The sequence below is a fragment of the Platalea leucorodia genome (genome assembly GCF_965183815.1).
Source record: "Platalea leucorodia genome assembly, chromosome: 22".
Taxonomy (NCBI): Eukaryota; Metazoa; Chordata; class Aves; order Pelecaniformes; family Threskiornithidae; genus Platalea; species Platalea leucorodia.
Genome location: NC_138844.1, coordinates 1498574 through 1504636, shown reverse-complemented (window position 1 = coordinate 1504636; position 6063 = coordinate 1498574).

The following is a 6063-nucleotide window of genomic DNA, read 5'->3' as shown; positions in this document are numbered from 1 at the left end:
CATGTAAGGGTATGTGGAATGGGACAGTCTCTGTTTCATTAATGTTACCTGATCAAGGACCTTTATAGTGCAAGTGGGATAATACATAAAGGGGGATGCAATAACCAAAATCACAAGGAGGCACAAACCTGATGATAGACAAGGGATAACAATAACCAGGACTAAAAATCTCCAATAGCTAATTAATGGACCGTTACAAAAATACAGTCATAGCTTTGGAGAAGGGCCATCTGGACTTTGTAACTGATAAGAAGAGGGAAATGAGATGAACATGAGGATTTGGGAAATTCAAGGAGGACCTGTGGGACTAGGGAAAAATTACTAAGGAATGTTTAGGGAAAGGGAATGAGAAATAGAGATGGGGTTATAAAAGGGGCTTGTTAGATGTAAGCAGTTGCCAGTCAGTATGCTTGTCTAACTGAGCCCTGCCCTTGACCATGGCATTCTGTCCTATCTTCTGATTAAATCTTCCTTAACTGTCTTTCCATGTAATTTCACTCTCTATGTGTGTGAATGCTGGTGATGCCCTGAGCCTGATAATTGCAGTGTCTCCTATCTTCTCACTAAATTCAATTTCTACTTATTTCTCAGCATGAGGAACCCTCTGTTCTGTGTCAGGCTGTATGTATGGAGGTTTAGGTGCCAGCAACTAGAGTGTGACCTTGGGTAAGAGGGCACATACTTCTGGGGTGTTTGTGTCTGTTGTTGGATCCAAAGGACGGCTACAGGGTAGACTGAATGTCTAAGCCAAGCTACTCCAGAGATCCACATTGTATATAAGTATACATATATTTCCCATTAAATGACCTTCTGATCAGCCAGAGAGAGGAACAGGATGATGCCTTGAGCACTCTTTTGTTTTCATATGAGTGCTGAGTGTGTCTGCCTGCGTTGAGCTTTGTGGTTTGCTTGTGTGTGTGTGTAATACTTACTTGTAATACATTCTGAGCCTTCCTACTGATTGGCTCTGGACACATGGAACTATGGAAGCATTTCTACTGGGCTACGAGATTTGGTATGCCTTAACAGGAAGTGATGCAGCTCTTTAAGGAATCTTAGCCATGTAGGTCATGTTCACTCAGCCTTCAAGCTAAGCCAGAGGGAAACCTGATCACACGGATAACTCCTCTACGTTGTGCTGTTTGTCTTCATGTCCCCCATCTGCATTTTTGTGGTCACTAGGGTCACTTGATCTGACAAGGGCATCAGCAAGCTAGGAGGAGTCATCCTGGAAAGAGTGGCAGCTGGAACTTTCCTTTACCTCACCATTTTTGAGATCCTGCCCAAGAAGTGGTCTCAACAATTCCCCGTTTTTCATTAGCTGGGATCCTTTCTAGTAGCAATCATTACAAGTTGGATCTGACGACTAAGGCACTGCATCTAGGTGAGGGGGGTGGAAGGATAACATTTTCCTTCCACTAACCACCTATTCCAGCCCCCAAACACAGGAAAGGACTTGTTAGAGGGTGGAGAACACCCTCCAGAGGATGCAGCATAAGGGCTGTATCTCCCTTTTGTCATGTGCAGTGCCGTTCAGAGAGAGGTTTCTGTAGCTTGGTGCTTAAGATGTATTTCCATGTGCTGGGCGAGGACCAAAGGCATGGGGGGGGGGTATGTACTCAGTCTTCTGGGATAATGGTGGAGGAATGGTCCAGGGGGAGCAAGTCAGACATCCTGAAGGTCCGCACCTGGCTTTGTTTTCTGAAGTTAAATGGGGATAGAACTGAATGAACACTGTGGAAGCAACTTCAAAGGGACGCTGAAGGAGGATTAAGCCCTTGGAAACCTGGAAAAAAGAAAGGAATCATGAAAGGCCCCACCAGAGGACCTGACCCATCTCATCTGACTCCAGGTGGTAGAAGGCTATAGAATTACACTTTGAACTGGGTTCCCTCATTTAAATGCATCTCTTCAGTTGGGACAAAACCAGGTCTTGGCTAAAAAGAGTATGAGCAGAAGCCCATCTTCAAAGCTCATAAGAAATCAACAGCATCTGCTACACACCTGTTTATTCATCCTTCCCTTGGGTCTAATATTGGTGTTGAATCTGTGCAGTTCACTGCACTGTTGAAGAGATGTTAGACAGAAATGGATCCCCTTGGTGCACACTGGTGCACCTAGAGTTCCTAGAGGAACAGCTTTCCCACAGTAGCATGAGAAGAAGACTCAAGGTTCCTGCTGACCAGGTTGCATGCAATGATTTAAAGACATGTGTGCAGTCCCCGCGAGGAGACCTAAAGGCTAGCAGGACCCAGCCCTGCCCCTGCTGAAGTGTGGAATATTTTTTACCACTCATTAAGACTTGGAAGATAAGTCATTCCCATGTGGCTAATTAGGGTGCTTTTCCAGTCTTGTTGGTTTGTTTGTTTATATTGACAAGGGAAATGGTAAACAGGAGGATTTTAATAAGCTCTCAAGACAATGGCATTTCTTTCTGTCTTCTTTTGCCTGAGCTTTTGCCTTTAGTTTCTAGTAAAGACAAGATTTTCTGATGTTGCAAATTCAGTGGATCAAAGTGCCTTCATGGGAGATGGAGTATTTACCTCTCGTGAGAATCCTCTGAGCCCAGATATCTAGTGAATTTTTCACCCACCTTAAACTCCACTTCTCCAGCTTGTATCTCCACAATTTGGCTATGAGGATAATCTAGGAGAGAGGGCAGAAAGTGTTGGTAAAGCCAATGGGAACAAAAGGTCCACTGATCTAGTTGAATTGTGTGAACCAATTGCATGACCAATATGCATTGTCATGTCTGCATGTCTTGCTTCATGAAATAATCAGAAGTGAACTCGTTACCTGCCATACCAGCCTGAACAAGCACCTCTCTCTGATTGCTGAACCTCACACCCATGTCCAAAGTACTCCAGGGAGAGAGAGATTTTTGTATGCAGAAGAGAAGTTGGGCAGGTTGCTCTAATCAGCTGCATCTGTCACCCAAAGCACAAGTAAATCACCCTCCCTTTAACCACATTGAGCCCTTGGTCTTGACACAGGAGTTGCAGAAAGTGATTTTGTCATGTCCAACATCTCTCTTTTTTGGTCCTGGACAGTGTAGACAGTGTCTCTTTGGGTGGAAGTCTTCTCAACTAAACCTGGATGTCTACTGTGAATTTTCTTCTGCCTAGGTCAGCTTTAGTCTTTAAACTCTGTTGAGCACCACTGGGAGAAAAATTGATCCTTCTAAAACATGGCTTGCCTGACCTGTACAGTAACTTTTGGAGGAGGTGAACTAAGGCCTGACACTGCCCATTTCTCTCCACTGATGATCAGTGGAGCAAAGATGAATAGATAAGGTGAAGACACCTGCTCTGGAGGTCAGGGAGATAAATTCATTTCTAATTAGAATTCTGTCTCCAAATAAATATCTGAAAAAGTCTCAAAGACAAGCTACATCCTGGAACACTGTTTTTGCTCATTTATAACATGAAAGGGAGGTTTATGAGACTGATTCCTTGCAGATGTCTCTGCTGAGATGGTAAAGCTACCTGTGGTGTATCAAAGGCATTCATCTTAGTTCTTTCCTTTGCCCATGCAAAGAGAGCAGAACTTTCCATGGGTGATCAATCACCTCCTACATCGGATCACTACTTCTGCATCACCTACAATATCTCTCGCCATTGACCTGAGTAAGGGCACCACATTTGTTGCCTGATGCACAGCTCAGATCTTTACTTAGATTGTTATGATTCAGACCTTTACTGTGATAGATACTCTGACATCTAAAATGAGGTAGGATGAATTAAACCTTAATGATTCTGTATTTAAACATCCATATTTGCCATCTACTTATTTTCAGCTCTGGAGATACCACAATCTTCACAGCCAGATGTTTGACACTTCTAGTCTTTTGGAATGTTTCCTGAATGTTGGGAAACTTGGCAGTGGCTCAAATGTGTGGGGTTTTCCCTTCATAGAACTGGAGAGACAGTCAAGAGCTTCTGGGAAAGGTCCAGAGGACAGACCAACATGGTGATGTCATGCTGAACACCTACCACAAGCCACCTGATCAAGGAGAGGAAGCAGACAAAGGCTTCTTCAGGCTGCTAGAGGAAGACTCACAATCACAGGTCCTCATTCTCCTGGGGGACTCTCCCTGCTCCCCCTCATACCTGCTGAAAGGGCAACACAGTGGATCACAAGCAATCAGGTGATATCTGCAGTCTATTAAAAACAGTTTTTTAATGCAGGTGATCCACTGATCACTGACCGACTAGGGTAAATTATCTGCTCTACCAGTTGCTTACCTAAAAGGAAGAACTGGGTGAGGGTATGAAATCTGAAGGCAGCTTTGGCTGTAGTGAACATGAGATGGTAGAGTTTAAGATCCTGAGAGAAGTGGGTAAGAAAAATAGTACCATCAGAACCACGAGAGCAGACTTCATCTGGTTCAGGAATTTACTTGTCAGCAGATGGGCTATGCAGGAGGAATACAGACATTGATTTTATCACATCCCTGAGCCCAGGACAGAATCTGCATGAGGGAAGCTTTACTCACAGAGAAGAAAGTTTAATATAGGGAGCACACAACCAAATGGGGCCTACACAAGTCCAGGGAAGCAGGTGGGATGCAAGGTCAGTTTTTACCTTATTTAAAAACTGGTTATATCTTAGTATAGGTCTAAAGCATCTTAAATACTTCTCAAATGCTTCCTATGAAGACTAAACCTCTCACCATCCAACACCAACTCCATGTGCAGTCTGGATTCTTCATAAATAAGTAAAAGGTGAAACAGAGATTTACGAGTGTCACAACAATGAAAGGGCCTTCTCCACTCCACCTGATTCCTCCATACTCCCAGGACACACTGCAGAAAGAATGAGGTGCTCTGAAGGCATACCATGTGTGACCTGTGGTTAGCACTGATCTCAAGGTGGGTTTATGACAGACCTGTTTCCACTGGAGTCTCTGATGTAACAGGTGTGAATGCTGCTGGCCACAGTTAGGGCTAGAGGCCCTCTCAGATACCTTCATCTTCCTTACTGAGTCCATTTGCTCCCCGTATCCATACAGGTCACTGCGTCATGTCCCCAGATCTTCCTGACAGGAACATCAGGATGTGTGGGATACTCAGTGATATCTCGAACCAAAAGAGGCACTTGCAGGCATGTAAGCAGCTGTGCTCAGCCAGGGGTTTCCACTGAATAAAAGTGATACTAGGGTCATGGTCTGAATGACTTTCTCACTGGAAATGTGCATGGCTAAAGGAAGACAGTTCCCACCCCAGGATCTCACAGTCAGAAAAAATGGTGCCACACTTGCCCCAAGACCAATGTCACATTTCAACCCAGATTGCTTTATTCACTTCCCTGATAAAGAGAAGTTCAGCATTTGGTTTCAGCTCCCACATACAGTAGCCCCAACCATTCCATTGCCTCTAAGGAAAAAGCAAGCAATAGAAAGATATTACCTTCTCTTCCCAACTGGACATGTGTTTCCCTAAGGCCCTTGTCATGGTTTAACCCCAGCCAGCAACTAAGCACCACACAGCTGCTCGCTCACCCTCCCCCCTTCCGGTGGGGTGAGGGAGAGAATTGGAAGGGCAAAAGTAAGAAAACTCGTGGGTTGAGATAAGAACAGTTTAATAATTGAAATAAAATAAAATAGAAATAATAATAATAAAATGATTATGATGATGATGATGATAAATTGTAGTGAAAAGGAAAACAACATGAAAAAAAGAGAGGAACAAAACCCAGGAAAAACAAGTGATGCAACCACTCACCACCCGCTGACCAATGCCCAGCCCATCCCCGATCAGGGATCACTGCCCTCAGGCCAACCCCCCCCAGTTTATGTACTGAGCATGACATTATATGGTATGGAATAGCCCTTTGGCCAGTCTGGGTCAGCTATCCTGGCTGTGCTCCCTCCCAGCTTCTTATACACCTGACAGAGCATGGGAAGCTGAAAAAGTCCTTGACCAGTGTAAGCACTACTTAACAACAACTAAAACATCAACATTATTCTCATATTAAATCCAAAACACAGCACTATACCAGCTACTAGGAAGAAAATTAACTCTATCCTAACTGAAACCAGGACAGCCCTCTTCTGCCTCTGCC